The following is a 17634-nucleotide window of genomic DNA, read 5'->3' on the forward strand; positions in this document are numbered from 1 at the left end:
TTACTGAGGTGCACATCATGGGTTTTTTTTTCTGCATATATTTGGGTGGTAGTGATAGCAAGATTGGCACATTTCTTTTAGAGGCTAATTCCTATTTAAACTAGACAGAGAGCAATGAAAGTAAACAGAGTACCTCCAATCCAGAATGCCTTAACCGCTTCTACTGACCTGCAAATCTCATGTTGGTAACAGTCTCCTATCAGCTCATTAAACAACCATGTGCAAATCCAGACACCTGCTTTAAGTAGAGTTGTATGATTCTTGTCAAAGGGGCAGGGTATGCATGGAATAGTGAGTCACCAAATATCCAGCTTCAGTCTAAATATACTTGCTGCTCCTTACTCAAGACCTGCAACCCTGAGGAACATTATTCTAATATGTAATAATGTTTGGGGGAGGGATTGTCAAATACAAATATAGAAGTTCTGACTTTTGCCCAGTGTCTTTTTTTTTTAAATATTTTTTATTTATTTTAAAATTATCTCTCTGCATATTCTGAATGAATATTTACTTAAATCTCCTTGCATAGAACTGTCCTTTTACATCTTTGAGCACTTGGTCAAAGCTCCTAACTGCCTGCACGGGGAAGAAAAAAACTACTAGTAGAGAGCCCTTTAATTTGGCAGATGAAGTACAGGAGAACCATAAAGATGGAATTCAAAAATACAAAACCAGCAGTAAAAATACAGTAAAACATATATTTTGAAGATGAGGGTTATTTACTGTTAGATTAACCTTAACCAAGGTGAACTATTTCATAAAAGCTGTGTTTTAGTGTTATCACAAGTTATGAGACCTGATGCAAGAGAAACTGATGATGGTTTGTGATATGTATACCCATAATACACATGTATATAATAATGTGTACATATTTATTACACTAAATTGTTACTATGAGCATTTTGGTCACAATCTTTTTTTATGCATATATCCTAGTGGTCTTGCATTGCTTTGTTTTGCTGTTGTAGAAAGCTAAAAGTATAATTTGTGGTTTATTGTCCTTAAGCATTAACTACATTCTGTATCACAAAATATCTCTCTGGCTTATATGCCTTTTTGTGATGTATTATGAGAGTATATTGGCAGAGGAAATGACAGTAGTAGTATGTTGCCTAGTAGCTGAGACATACAGGCAAATATCTAAACTTAGACTAGTGGTAACTGTTAGTCCAAATAGAAAACTGTGTTTGGAAAACTTGATTTCTCAGAAGCATAAATTATAGATAAAAGAATTAATGTAATCTATACTGTATAGAAAAAAACCTAATGCCAAACAATCTAGATTGATTTTTTTTTTCAATTTATTATTGGAGTATTTAAAATCCATTATAATGATGTCTTACTTTGCAGCATTTTCTTTATTTATCAGAGGGTTATGCAATTTTTTTCTTTCTGTATGAGATTGTGTCATAAATATTTGCAAAAGGTTCTAAGATCCTTAGATGTAAAAGATACAGAAGTATGCAGATTAAGTGTTCGATAGACATGCTGCTCAAAAGTCATACGATGAGAGATTTTTCATCCAATATTGCTCAGGAAATCATTTGATTAAAACAATTTCCCATTTTTCTTTCTTTTGGCAATTTTCCAGTAGTTAAACAAACAGCAACAGTGTCCTCAGTGTAGTACAATTAGTATGGTGCAACAAATACCAGAATAAAAGTACATCATTTCACAGTAGCTGGACAAAGCCTCTAACCCACATTGTTGAAAGTGTTGTTCTTGGCATGACATTACAGTTGGGAATTAGTTGTTGCAGCTCTTGAGACATTTCCCAAATAGAATCAGGTGAATTCATAAATTTCACCAGAGTTCTTGGAAGAATGTTAGACTTCTTTAGATTTAAAGTACCTAATTTAGTAATCTAATGAGCAAGGAAAAGCATTTCTGCTATAAAAATGACTAAATAAGCTACATAAATCCCAATCAAGTTAGTCTTATGTTCCACTTTTATGAATTCCCTTGATTGAATTAAAATGCCTTCCTTCTCCAGTGTTCATTGACCTCCAGCTTTCCATGCCTACTAAACATTTTCATATGTTTCATTGCTAGAGAGGTACAGTCAGGTACTTCAGAGTTGTGTTCCATTTCCTTTTAGACAAAGCCTTGCTCATTAAATTTGAACTCTTGAGAATAATATTGTGTAAACAGGTTGGAAACAAATTGTATTAACTCCTTGGAAATGTCATGAAGTATTTTTACCACATCTAACTGGGCAAGTGAGAAAGGATTACTTCAATAGTTACACAGCAATTCCTTTCCATAATTAGTTCACTTAGCTGATTTTATCTTCCTCTTTACAGACAAAAGAGTTCTGCTGGCTGAGTCTCAAATGCAAATAATTTCCTTATGGTGGGAGCTGAGAGAATCTGGACAGTGTCCACAGTATGGAGCCATTGCTGCTAACTTGCCCGTGCTCCTCTGCAGTTCTGTGCTCAGACCTTGGCAAATGTGGGGAAGGCTGGGACATTTTCATGATCCCTCAGAACACTTCCATAAATATTTTGCTGATACTCATCTAACCCAATCTAGGCATCTGAAAGGTAGTTATTTATGTCTGAGTTAATCACTCAGGAGGAGAGTAGACATATTTACGTCTACTTCAGTATTCATTTAACCTAGTTCTCTCTGAATGTGGACTGCAGGTGCCTGAGTCAGACCCAGGTATTTTAAAAATAGAAGCATAAAAGACTAGGTCAGGGGAATTCAATCCCCTTTATTTTCACCCTTATGTTTTGAAGTTACCTCTCAAACTACACAAAGTGGGGATGCATGATAACAATATTTGCATCACTCCAGTTTAGCCCAGATTTGCCATAAAAGTTAGCTGAGTGATGCTCTTTAGTCATCATGACAAAAGGGAGAGAGGGACTAAGACAGGGTGTAACTTAGAGCAAGAATCTGAATAGGAAATAGCCTTTCTCCAAAAGAGGGGTCCTTAAGGTGATAGAAGGTGATAAGTGTGCTTAAATATTTCAATGTATTACTTAATCTGTTCAGTTTATTCAGAGTTTGTTAGGCTGACAGTAAGCAGAAAGGCCTCTGGAGTGGCAGTTGTGCAGTGCTAAGTGTGGCCTGCAGCAGATAAGCCTGGAAAGCTGAAAAGATGCTCTTGCTGATGTTTGGATGCACCTAACAGATATTAATGTTGTGGCTATTTGTAAGTGTTTCTGAAATGGCTGAAAAGAAATGCCAATAGGGTAGAGATTCTTGCATAGTGATTTTACATACCAGATCTGTTTCAGCATTAAAAACTTAATATATATTATCTGTCTTCTTCCCCCCCCCCCCAACTATGTTAATTCTATTGAAAATAATAAAATTCAATTCCTAGGGCACAAACAGATGCAAAATGTTCTGCAGCTAAAACACAGCTTCAAGCATTAAATGCCCACTTTTCATTTTATGTTTAAAAATTTAAATCTGCTTATATTCAGAATGATGAGTGTGAGGCTGACTTTATAACCATGAGGCATAAACACCATATCCACAAATGTCTTCAGTTTTTATTTGACATACAAAACAATATGTTGGCAGAAATATTTTTAGAAATTGCTGAGAGCATAAGGGAGGGCAAAAGATCTCTGCATAGATTACACTTCCCACTCCATTTTGTATTGTTATTAATATTGGTCCTCTTTTAGGGCAGCTTACCTAAGCATTCCAGTATATATGTCAATTTGTGTAGCCTGATATTACCTCCTGATAAACTCTAACACTCTTAGTCCAGATCAGCGAGTGGGTGGAAAAGCTGAGTTCACTTTTCATCACACACAGGAACGATTGTAGCAAGTCAACTGCAGAGCTCTTTCTGTAGGCGAGGGGTGTAACTATGTGATGTTCCATGCTCCGCAGGCTGTTGGAGGAGAGCTCGTTGGGCTCCGTTGAAGAGCAGCTTTCACCAGACTACTGAAGGGTTTTTCTCCTGAAATAAGGAGCTGATGGGTTATGCTTTCTTTCTAGATGAGCCTTAGGAATTAGTGAAGCAGGAGAGTGATGTAATACTTTGATACTGTGATGTCATAAATCAGCTTCTGCTGATTTTTTTTAAATTTCAAATTTTAAACTTATTTCCCAAGTAAAAGCTGGTATTTAAATTCTCCTCCTGAAATGCTTAACATCATAATGATATAAGTGTGCAGTTTTTCTATTTCCTAAATAGATAGGATTATAGAAGTCAAGTAAATGTGTATTTCTATTTTATGCCTTTCAAAGCAAGTTCAGAGAAGCAGTTGGAACTTTATTCGTTTTGGTACAAAGTCCCTAAATGAGAAACTCCAGAATTTGAAGCCTCTGTTCAGATAAATTCCATGGAGAATTTCTACTTGCACATGCCTTTATGTCAGCTTTCCGTGTTGAATCTTCTTTGATAACTGCTTCAGAATGAGAACAAAGATACTACTATGTTCATGTTAGTCACATGTTTGTAATTGATGAGCTGCCAGTGCCAGTGATGGCTTTGTTTTATGTTGATTAGTCCATGCTGCTGTGCTGTGTAGCTTGTCCTGAATTTGCTCCACTGATTTAGAGCAACGTGGTATAAAGAGAGACTTCTGCTCACACAGTATACTTCATGGACAGGAGCTGCCTGTGGCTCTCTCTGCAGAGATCTCAGCAGGAGAATGCAATTTTTGATCTTTAAGCCCAAGCATGCTAAATATTTGATTTTTGACCTGCTTTACGTGGTGTTTCCAAATGTCTTGCCTTGCTATTTCAGGACTGTTCCCCAGCTCTGTTTGGGAGGTCCAGGCCTTGTAACACTGGAACATTCTTTCACCACAGTCTGCAACTTCATTGATGTCTTTCTCTTCTCACTGCCTTTCCTTCTGGTTTGTTTTTTTTTTTTTGACTGAAGATCTCACTTAATTCAAAATGGCATATGACTAGTGGTGTTAGCAGTAAGAAATACTATGGCTTTACCAGTGATCTTTGCTTGCTGGCTTTCTTTACATTGTGTAGTTATTGAGGTTTATAATGTGATCTGGAAAAAAAAATCAGAATTTCTTCTGTGTGACCCATTAAAACACTTCTCATCACTTTTCTGTGTGTATGTGAGGCTGCTTTACTTGTGGTAACATTTTGGATGTACATCATAATATTTTTAAATTTCAGGTATAAGGTGAGCAGAGATCTATATGGTAAAACTCTAGTAATTTCTTCACATGGCAAAACTGCTAGTTTTCATGGGAGAGTTTTGAACTCTTTCTGGAGTGCTTTGAAATCATATTGAAAGTGCAGTAACATAAGCTGATGAGCTTGCTTACCTATTAAAAGAAACTTAGTATGCTTAAAAATATTGTGTTTAATTAGAAATACTAAGTAAGTTATTTGGCATTTTAAAGGAAAAATTAAGAAATAGCTATTAAACACTGAGTCTTTTAAGAGCTCTTACACTGTTGTTTGCTTTTTATCTGTTCTTTTAATGTTATTTTATTAACGTGTAAATTCTAGTGGTTAGCCTTAGTGAGTTGAAGATGTAGACTTTCAGGACACTGCAAAACTACTTATTAAATAAATTCAGAAAATTTTGTAAAAGTTCTTTGAGATTTGATTTGAATGCTTGTTTATATAGAGTAGTGTTTTGCTGTAAGAAGTATAAAGTTAAAATGTTCTTTTTGTGATAGTATTTGCTGGTTTTTACCTGTGCTTCTATTTTTTTCATTCTAGTTTTTGGAATTTTCCATTTGAAATCCAAAATAAAATAGGTCAAATAAGAATGATTGATGGTTTATTTGGCTAAGAATGTAAATATTGGGTGCTATCTGTTAAAGCTGTTCAAGAGTAGGAATTTTTTGTAAAAATATTATTGGGCAGTGCTGTAAAAAGTTGCATATAACAGCATAATACATTTGTTCCTGTGAGCAGTTTCTTGTATAGAGTGAACAAAAGGCACCCACCCAACCAAGGTAAATGTCAGATGCCTCAGATTAAATATTATGTACAAATGTACATAATAAACACATAAAAACATGTTTGCATTTTTGTTTACTAACAGAAGCTAAAATACAGTGCAAACATAAATGCAGCATCTGGTTTTGCTCTTTTGTTTAATATGAGTTGATATGATCTATTTTTTCCTCACATAATAATATTAGTGGTAGAATGATGATCTCTCTGAGATGTGTTGTCTCTGCCTAAAGAATTTAGTAGATATCTTCAGTCTGTGCTCTGAAATAATAATGCCATTACTATAGGTTCAATAAGGCTGTTAGGTTTTATATGGAACTAATGACCATCTAAAACCTGCCTAGTATAATTTTAAATTATGACTTTACTAAGTATAAAGTCCTAATCAATTGAAGAATAAATATTTTGGTTGTTTTAAAATAATTTTAAACACTGATTATTTTTGGTATGAGCCTCAGGGGTTGCTAAGAGATAGGATAAGGGTACAGACTTCCCCAAACTGCATTCACTGGTTGTTGGTTTTTTTTTAGTAGCATGTACAGTACTAGAAAAAATAATTCACATGTATCTTATCTCTTTTGCAAGTAAGTGATAAAATTAGGTAACTTATCATTTAAATAATTAAGCTTCCAGCTCAGCATCACTCAGATAGTGGCAAGAGAAATGTGGTCCACTGCTATTTTTAAAGTATTACAGATACTGCCAGGTTGTATACTCAATCACTGTAGACATTTTTGTAATTAATCAATTGTAGTGAAAATTAGTCAATGCTTTTTCATATATTATGAACTGAATGCACTTTCAATATTACTAAATGAAGCAAACCAATTATGCTTTTTTTAGTGGTATAAGGTCTTGGTACAATGACTTTTCTCCCCAGCAAACAGATTGTGTGCAACCAGATTCTTTGCTGCCCTCCATTTGCCCACTCAAATGGTGGCACGAAAAATAGCAGAGTCTGTGAATTAATGGAAACCATTAAGGGGCTTCTGAATGGAATTGAGAAAATTAAATTCTCTAGAGGGAATAAAAAGTAGCATCTTCTCTGCAGGGTGATCAGCCCTGCATGTATGGTTGCTTGCTAAGGGAGGAGATATGGGTGCAATTTTCTCTGCTCCCTGGGCACTCTTGGTTGCTCTTTGGCACTTTGGAGTAGGGTGAATATATGTTGATGCATAAAACTAATAAATCCTTTCATTGAGTTGAGTAGATAAACCCAGACTCCAGCGATGGCAGGCAGCATGGGGTTTATGGGGGCAGGGCTGACACATGACTTGTTTGGCCACCGAAGATAAGGTCCTTATTTTTGTTTCTGTATCAAAAGAACTGAGGGTGTGGAGGGGAGACTAAACTCCTGGGAAGAGGGGAAGTTGCTTCCCTTGGTTTTCTTGCCTGGGAAGCTTTTGAATCAAATGGAGATCAAAAAATGTAGAGGTTTTTGCCAGTGGCAGCATATATACTTGTTTTATTGAGCTTTCTCATTAGGCTAAGGAAACTACTTCTGTTTATTGCTTGCTGTTCCTTGCTGAAGGGTCAGGATACTGAGGCTAGATCTTGGACCTTCTTTGGAGAGAGAGCAATTCCTTGAAGAAATTGTCTTCCTGTTCATGGTATTGTGTAGAATACCATTCCTGCAATACTACTTGTTCTGTAGCCTCTCAGTGTTTAAAAGTGTGAATTAGGTGTAACTAATACCATCACCCTTGCTAAGCATCTGAAGCTAGATGTGCAAGGCTGCCTTGACAGCCTTTCTGGGATACTGACTCCATTGCTGCTTTTGTCACTCTTTTCTGTTTTTCTGCTTCTCAAAGTGTTCACTGTGCAGAACCAGCAAACTCTTCATCATCTCTTCCCTCATTTTACTCCTTGGAGTGTGTGGACTTTGGAGGGAGCGATGTTTCCCTAGACTTTAAACACTGACAACACAGTCTGCCTGAACTGAAGGGTTCACAGGGAGTCAACTGTGTCTACCACCTACAGCTTGGTATCTTGTCTTGGCACCAGCTGTTTTTGGAGAGGAGCTTGTTTACGGAGTTTAGAGTACTCTTGTCCTGGCAGTGCCTTCCTGTGTATTTCCAGCTGGTCCTGCTGTTCTGCTGACTGCTGCCAGGGCCATGCTACACTACTGGTGCTCTGGTGTGCACTTACCTGCCAGTTGGTGTCTTGAATACTGTGCTTTCTCAACTGGTTAATTACTTCTCCCCTAAAATTAAGTATGTAGATGTAGGCAGCAGTGTTTTGGGTTGAGGATATCTATCTTTAAGTGGTACATTTGGATAGTAACACTATGTCTTTTATAGAATTTTTAGCCTTTGACTGCCTTGAAGACATCTTATTTACTAGACAAGTACATAATATCTATCATTTAAGCTTGTTATGGTAGTTGTACAGCTCCTTTTTCTAGCCTTCATAGCACTGCTTGACCTGACTCTCCTACCACCTCTCCTTTCTCTTCCACCCATGAGGCATCAACATTTGGGGTCTCAGAGCAGGGACAGGGATTGCACTTCCAGCTGTTTAATACATGGGTGGGATGTTGTCAGTTCCTGCTCAGCTATATGTTGTGAGTAATCTTACTGTTGCACCTTTCACCTCTGTTGTGTTACTCTTAGTCCTGTGCCAGTTGTTCTTTGGACAACTAGTTATAATGAATGTTGCTATTCACAAGCATTTCAGATTTCATAATTTCCTTAGCATATAATGAAATATTCAAATAATACATTTATTTCTGAAGTTAGGAGAATTTCATTATACCTGTTGTAACTGATAGTCTGTAATGTATAAGGCTGTTTATTTACTGGGTCTATTTCTTCAGTGTCCCAAACTCCCTTATGTTCTCCAGTGTCATTTTAGTACCTGCCTAAAACAGGTATTTTAATGCCTGCCTGAATTTCCAAGATCTGTATTCCCCTATATGACAGTGGTGATTCTTATATCTGATGTTGGTGCTTTCTAGAACAGTAAAAGTTGTTTTCTGGAAGCTGAGAAATTGAGATAACTTCCGCTTGTCTGTGAAATAGTAGTATCATAGAGTATAATTATTTATAAATCATTGTTCACAAGTAAAATATTGGGAGTTAGTTTGGTATAATTTTGGCATTGAATACTATTTAATAATAGTTAATTAGCTAAAAAATTTTTTATAAATCAGATAATGACTAGAAATCACTAAGAAGAAGAATTTTGTACTTCTAAGTGGAAACACTGCTCAGTGAATTCTCTGCTTGCACAGGCAAAAAGACTGTCTGCTACAAAAACATGCTGAGAAAATAATGGCATCCTTTGTACTGTGAGAGGCAATTTTCTTTATTCTGCTATAAATCTGCCCTGCCATCAAAAGAGGTGGTCTGGCATCCTCCTTGCTCTGAGCTGGATCTTCTTGTCCTCTGGCTTATGTTGGTATTAGCATTTGGAAGCCCTCACAGTAATCTGGATCATTGAACTGGCACAGTTAAAATGGAAAATGGTTCAGAAAAAGTCCAAGGTGCTGGTGGCAACCAGTGACTCATCTAGACATTTAAGCAAATCCCAGCCACCTAAAGGTGTGTGTCCAGTTAAATTACTGATCTGTGCTTTCTCTGTAGTCAGCTGTGAGATGGAGGTTCCCCCAAAGGAGAGCCATTCCTCCAAATGTTCAGTGTGCAGATGACTAACTTGGATGACTAAGCAGATATCTAGCTTTTTTTAGGCAGCAGCATTTAGATGAGAGCCTTGTTGTGCCTCACCCTTTCCGTGCTGATCTTTGAATAGTTTTAATGCTTTACTCTTATGAGAAATTCTCATTTTGACTTTATAAATCTGTAACTCATTCAGCTGGTCAGTAAATTGACAGGAAAAGAAAATTAGGTAATGATCTCTGCAAAACAATTTAGAGAAGAAAAGTTCTGCTTACTGAGCTATCATTCTCTTCTACAATTTTGTCAAAGCAGTGCTGTTTTCTTGGACTGAATGCAACTGTCTCCTAACTGAGCTAATTAAATTTTTTCTAAGTGACTGCCTAGCTATAACTACTTATTTATCATATTTTGAGAAAAAAAATTAATGAACTAATGTGAAGTATGCATTCTGCTGCTTCAGTCCACAAGTCACAAGTACACGATCAGAGTAATTTATGAACTGGCAAAAAAGTATTAACAATTCATGCATTGACATTATTCCTGGATTTCTGCTCAGGAATCCTTGAGCAGGTCATCATTTATCAGCATTGCATATATTGTTCAGTGTAGGTAAAGTTATTATTTTATAGTTGAATAAGAACTTTGTCAAGATTTGTTTAATATATAATGGCTTGTATAGAGAATCTCGGCATGGGAAAGTTCAGGGAAAATTCTACCTGATACACTGTTAGAGTTTTATTACCTTAGTTCTACTCTGAAATACTGTGATTCTACCTTAATGGCTTTTGACCATAAGTTATTAGTCCATTTTGTACCTGTCATTATTCATAACTCCTGAAGACAATTTAAATAAGTGGTTGCATTTTGAAACTACTTGTGGAATAATAAATATTAATTTAGCTGTAAAGAGGTGACATATAGCAGGCAAAATAAGATATTTCAATTTTGATACTTGTTCTCTGAACTTTAATGGCTTAGCATACTGTTATGAATTGGTAGAGAGCTGAAGCACGGGGTACATAATGCATGTTTATCTGCAAATCCAGGTAATAAACTGGTTAATTCTAATGTTACTTTATCATTCTTTTAACTTGTCTTAAGAAATAGGCGAAAGAACAGATCTAAATGAGAGCTTTGCCTAAAACAAGACTTGGACTAACCTTAGGTACCCAAGTCCAAATCCCCGTTAGAGTATTTGGGTATCCTCCAAGCCCCATTAGGTTTCTAATACAGTGGACATTTTATCTGTTTGACTGATAATTCCCCAGGTTCTTACACTGATTTTGTTCTATCTTCACACATTCCCATTCTTTGCAGCCAGTACATGTCTAGTATGTGGATCAAAGCCTGAAGGTGTCTGTCTCTCTCTGTTCTTTACATAATGATCCTACATGGAGTGGTCGTTCTTGTAACTTGGATCTCTCTATGAACTGCTATAATTAGATGGGATGAATCTTGGTTTAAGTATTGCTTCACCTAAATCCTCTGAACAGCTCAGTCTCTGCATGTGTTAGCAGGATGAATGTCTCATGCATTTGTGTAAGGCCTGTGGCAAAATGCAGTATGGTCTCAGCTGTTGTTTCTTTTTAAAATACAGTCAGAGGGTGGCTTACCTGTCTTTTTCTGTAGAGCACTCAACCAAGAACTTCAGTACAATGAAGTTCAGGGGTTTTTGTCTCTCAGATAAATTCCTTACATGCGAAGCTAAATTGTGGGAATGTGCATGTGGGGTGACTCCTGGTTTTGAAGACATGTCATTGTGTCAAAAATAATCCTTTTAAAAGAATGTGAGGCCCTGCTCTGTCTTCTGAAACAATAAGTATATGCATTCCTTGTATGGGAATATGTTGTGCTGCAAAATGGCAAAGCAAATGAATTTCTAGGTAATACCATGAAGTTCCTGTAGCAAATTTCGCACTCGAACAGGGTAGAGTATGAAGTGTTGAAATCAAACTGTTAAGGAAGTGAATGCTGTCTTGAGAGTAGGTTCATACCTGTAAACTGCAGAGATGACAGGGCAACTGACTTTTGCACACTTAATCCTGGGTTTATTTCTTACCTCTTTCTTACATTCACAGTCTGATTTAATAGAAATAGCCCTTGCTCTCAAACAAGACTCAAGAATTCTGTCAGTCTTTATGCTTTATGACAGGCTTTCAGAGGAGTAAAACTCAGTATTACAGAGAGAGGCACAGTAAACTTGTATGAAGTTTCCATCTCTTTTTCAGGCTTACCAGGAACACAGGGAACACTCCTGAGCAGTTTTGATGCTAGTCAAGTGCCCTTACCTCTTGTTTTCTGTAGAATCAAATTTGTGCACAGAGTTAGCCACAGACATGCTCAACAGCAGAGTGCCAGATGGAAAGCAATGCAGAGAGGGATGGATCACTGATTTTCTGTGTTGCTGTTGGGTATGGTGTAGCTGTGTCACCTACTACAGCACAAGTGGAAGTTGTATCCTTAATTTAGATATCTAAATTTAGGCATTTAGATCAAATATTTAAATGTCATCAGTTGGATAATGCAGATACTAGGAAATCATGTGATTCCTCTGTATGGCCTCATTCATATTTAAATGTTGGAGGGTAACAGATAATGAGGTAATTTACTGATGTACACCATGGAAAAGGGCTGCATGTATAATTAGCAGACGCTGATACCGTCGTTATGCTAACTGACAGGATTGCTCTTCAGTCAGATACTGCAAATAATACAAGCAATACTAGATTTCAGTGGGTTTCAGTACATCATTGCTTTTAAGTGTTTCTAGTGAGACTGAGGAATCTGCTGTGGTCCCTTTGGACCCTATGCCAGGCCTGCCCAAAGCAGCTTTGGATGTACTGGATGTCTCATGCCACTTCCTACATTTCCTCCCACTGCATCGAGTGACTGTCACATTCCTCTTCAAAATATGGGGGCTGTTTTTCATTCCTTTATGCCTAATAATCCAAATATTCATTAGACAGTAAAGCTGTTGCTTTTGGCTCACCTCTGCTTACCGTGTTCATGCTTCTTAAAACTAGGTCCAAGTCATTTTGGTCTGTTTCTGCCTTATGCAGAAAAAACAGCTTCTCAGGAGCACAGGGCCAGCAGTACTGTCCTGTTATGTGTTTGAAGATGCTAGTTCACAGCAGAGCCAAGGTCTTTTTGAATGAGAAGAGAAACAGATGAGTTTTCCAGTCACTGAAAGTGTCAGAGAGGAAGGGACCTCCCCATGACATAGTGTTGCTGTAGTGTTTCCATGTAGAAAATACATGAGTAAATTGATAACTGTTGGTTTCCCTGTGGCTTAAGACAGAGGCAGTTAATACCTTCTGGTCTTAAAGAGATGAGAAAGTAAATGAGGAGGAATTAGACTAATTACTTTTGTTAGTTATTTCTGACAGGTATAGATGGCTGGAAGCAGAGGGATTGTTTACATGACCTGTGTTCCAGTGTGTCTTGTAAATGAACTGAGATGACATTTTAGGGTCTTTTTCAGGTGATGAAATCTAGTTCTGATCACATGACAATGCCAAAGAGCAATTTCCTCAAGGTGCCTTTGTGTTGCTTTACTTTTAGCTGAAAATAGACTTCCCCTTCCCCTGCACCTGCTCTTTCTGTTACTGTAAAATTGGCCAGCCTGAAGGGTTTGAGCCACATGCAGCTCATGGGATGGTTCAGGTGTCTCTCAAGTGCTGTGCCTATCATGGCTAACTCCAAAACTGCTGGGGGGGAAGCAAGCCAGCAGGGCTCCAGGGGCAGCACTCCACAGCATCCAGCTCAATGCGTGGAAAATATAAATCTACCCAAAAAAAGAGTTTTCACCTATCCCCTGTGCAGTGTGTCTTGTAGCTTTCAGTTTTTCATACCTGTGCAGAAAGGTTTACTAACTCTCTATTGATGCTTTGACAATTACCCATGAATAATGTAAAAAGATCATTTAGTAGATATCAAAGCACTTGGTTCAATACCTCTTCAGACCATTTAGGCAAGACAGAGATGATATAATGCTAATGTAAACTTAGGAAGATAACAAATGGCAACAGAAAGAGTAGTGCTTTTACTTCTCATAACAGTAATGGAAGGAAAAGTCATAAGAAACAAAACCCTATCAAACTGAACATGATGATTAAAAACTTTTGAAGTTATTGCACAATAAACTGACAGAACTAGGTGACACAAATACCACTGAGGCAAAAAATAATGAGGGATAAATAATGACTAGTAATGCTGTGTGACATTTATGATCATCAGGATGAAGATAAGGAGGATGGAATTGTTGAACTCTTGCATCAGTTAGCTAATAATCTTGGATTGGAAGGTAGTTCCTGGGAATGCATCAGTAAACAGTTGTCCATTTAAGGGCTTTTAAGGGCTTTATCAACTGCTCACTGTAATACAGAATGTGAAATCAGTGAACTTGGACCTCAGCCCCATCACATAGGGTTATCATTTTTAGAAGGACAGAGCATTGAGATGGTCTGGAGAAACATATTCCAGCAACATACAGAAGCAGACATGTATCATATGGCATGGCAGGATGCCTCGAGGTAGGGAATCTATCCTGAGAAACCACAGGTGAAGCATTATGTCTTCTCTCTGTCAGGAGCATTTTAGGGGACAGTCAAGAGCAGTTGTTGGATAAACTGTTTCAATATATTTCTACTATCCAGAGCAGCACCAATAGCTGTCTGCCCTGAGGAAAGGCCATTAAGTACAACTGAGCTGTGGAGTTCACCACTTGTATCTGGCTATTAGAGAGGGTGACAAACTCCTTAACTCTATGATATGCCTTATTTCTGAGGCTGCAAGAACAGTGTGTTTTCTGGGGTTTGATTTAATGCATTTAAGAGTAAGGTGAACTATGTAGGTTTTCCAAGTTCTTTGCTATAGGTAGTAAGACTTCATTAAATTATTTTTTTTGGAACTGCTGTATCTGCACAATCCATAAATGCTGTTTTCAGTTCTGCCCTTGAAATGTGTCCTGTGCAAAGCTGGCAACCTGTGTTTTTTCCTGTCAGATATTTAAATTACTTCAGCAATTTTAGACATTAAAAAACATGTTCTTTCTGGTAGAATTGTCACAGAAGTGTCCTGCTTTAAGATTCAGTTCTCAGAAGGGGCAGGCAGTGGCTTAAATTTGCATCTCCAGCAACAGATTTGTAATGCTTGTTTGTTGAAAAGAATTTAGCAAACCTGGTCACTGTAGCCTACAGAGCAAAGTACAGCAGTCTTCCTGCTTTGTTATAGTGAACTAAAAATTACACATAAAATTTTTCAAATATGGAAAAGGGACCAAAATATGTAAGCTGTTTAAAATAGAGCAAATTACTTGTGAGGGAAAACTTCTTGCATTAACTACACATTGAAAAGCCCCCTGTGACACACAGTCTGCTGTCTTCATTTTCATCAGCAGTTAATGTGATGACCTTCAGGAGACCTTTCTAGTTCCATCTGGCTTGAGTACAAATCTTGAAGGAAGGTGATATGTTGCTTTCTGTTCTGCTTCACCATTGCTAGGTGCTTCTTTCCATAACCAGATTGTCTTTTTAGAATTCTCTCTGTGGGGGTATCTTTTCTATTAATCAAAATGAAATTTTAGTCATGGCTTATTAATAGACAGTTTTGGGTTTCCTTAATTTACAAATCACAAATCAGATCAACTTCTGTATTTGGTTTTCTTTCTTCCCCTACCTTTTGGCAGATATTTTTTTCTCTTTAGGGACACTGCAGTGCACCTGTCAGGAAATATGTATGTGTTTGTGTGTGTAGAAATAAAATAATATATTTACAGCATACTGTACTGAAAAATAATGTGATATCCCCAAGAAGTGATTTGAATTGAGTTTTCCTAACATCTTAGTTGCATCATCATATGTATTGTTTACTCCAACATCACCAATAACAACAGAGTAGATTGAACTGTTGAAGCCCTCTAGAACTTCTCCAAGTCCCCATGTGAAGTGGTGATTATTACTGCTTGACAACTCAAGGTCTGTGTCAGCCAACAGGCACTGAAAATGTTATGCCACATGAATGGCCAGTGACACATAAGTCACCACTAGCCACATAGATGTGTCGTCAACCATCGTCCAGATATTCCTAGTATGGACTTTAACATTTGGTTAGAGGGGTATAAATACTTGAATGTGTTCAACTTTGAGTATAAAAGGTTTATGTCAACCTGTCAAAGCAGCACTGTCTTGCCTTAAAGATCTCTGTGTGAAGTGTACCTTGAGGAGTGGAATAAGAGCTGCCCCCTTGAAAATCCTGATTCCTTTTAACAGATTAGTAAGAAAATGTATTCTAGAAGGGTCTCTCAAGGTGAAAACATTAATTTGAATTTGAAGGAGTAAAAGTTAGATCCAAGCCTATATTTATGCAAGGTTTTATTTCTAACAGTTGGTTTATAACTTTATAGAAAAAGACAAGACTCGGCAGTGTTCAAATATGTAAGCTAGGACTTGTGACCTTTTGGAGATGCTCCTGGTGGGACAGCTCAGGAAGAATTAAAAGTTAGTAGCTTGGTTTTAAAGTGTTTCTAATTAATTTTAACTTCTCCAAATTTTCCTCTTTCAAAAAAACCTGTGGAATTCATCATCTGAACTCTGTTCACAGCAACAGCAGCTTCTGACAGCCACCTAGTAGGTCTTTATGTTCCTTTATGAACCTTTATGTTCTAATTACAGGTACTCCTTGCTGTCAATGGTTTGAACTACAAAGGTATAGCCTTCATGGGCATGAGTTCTGTTAAACATGCTGGATGATTGTATACAAAGTGTTTAATAACTTTTCCATTTCCATAAGACATGCCAGTTTTTATATTGTAACAAAAATAGTAAAGGCATGAGAGAAGCTTTAATAAAATGCAAAAAAACCCCACTTAAATGGGTTCTGAAGTGGCAGTCCTGCCCCATGTTGTGACAAAATCAAGACCTTTTCTCATTGTGACTCACAGCCCTGTGTTACTGTGTTGAAAGAAATGCATTACAATTGTACTACTCCAAATAACAGCATTTCTAGAGATAAAATTGAAAAATCTCACTAGAAATCTTAACTGCCCTTTTTTTCTGTGCAGTAGGAACCCACAAGAGGGTTCAGTGTATTTATAGCACAATTTTCAGTATTTCTGGTTTAATTTATCATGCTCAACCAAAGATAAGTAATACGCAAGCATGATTTTAAAACCCTACTTTCAGATGCTGATGCATGTTTAAATTTGCCATTAGATTGTCCATGCTGTTAAATGCATCAAATAGTATATTTTGTCCTTAGTTTTCAAATGAGACATCAAATGCTTATAAAATTTGATGAGCAATTGTCTATAACTATAGAAAATCTTCAGTGCACAGAGATGGCCTTCATGTTTTCTTGAGGTTTAACCCTGCCAGGTCCTTCTTGTGTCTGACTTTCCTATACGTAAAATGGAAATCCTGATGCTTCTCATTTTCTAAAGTGCTTTGATACTGCTGATAGAAAGCACTATATGAAAGCTGGATATTATATCATTATATCCTCATAAGTCATGGAAGGCACTGCCAAGTTTGATTATTACTGGGTGATATTTTGCTTCACTCAGAGAACACTGTAGTCATGATTTTATTTATAAATATTTCTACAGCAGATAATATCAGCCTGCTTTCACTAAAATCTTTTTTTGAAATTAATTAGACTAAGACAAAATATACTGATTTCTCTATGTCACTACTTATTGTAAGTTTAAAATACATTAAGAATACTGTTCAGGAGAAAAAAGTTAGTACTAATGAGTTAGGTGCATTCATGGTTCTGTAGGCTACTTACTGTGCATCACTGTTTTTCCGCAGGTGAAAATGTAGAAATCTTAGGCTGTTTCTCCAGTGATACACTTTGTCACCAAGATTTTCATTGTGCTTAGTATTTTGATTAATTTGCTGACTTTGGTTCATTCATGCATCTTTGATAGATTGGGGCTGAGCCACATGGTTTTGTCTAAGTTGTCTTCATAGTTTTGGGTGTTTGATACCTGAACTCTATAAATTGCTCCATCTGCTTTACAAAGACTGTAAGTTCAGAGCTTCAGTGTATGTAGTTTTTGTATGCAAAACTGTAGCTTAAAACTATTTCCTAGATTTCTTAGACATTGCTA

The sequence above is a fragment of the Acanthisitta chloris genome, unplaced genomic scaffold (genome assembly GCF_000695815.1).
Source record: "Acanthisitta chloris isolate BGI_N310 unplaced genomic scaffold, ASM69581v1 scaffold7232, whole genome shotgun sequence".
Lineage (NCBI taxonomy): Eukaryota > Metazoa > Chordata > Aves > Passeriformes > Acanthisittidae > Acanthisitta > Acanthisitta chloris.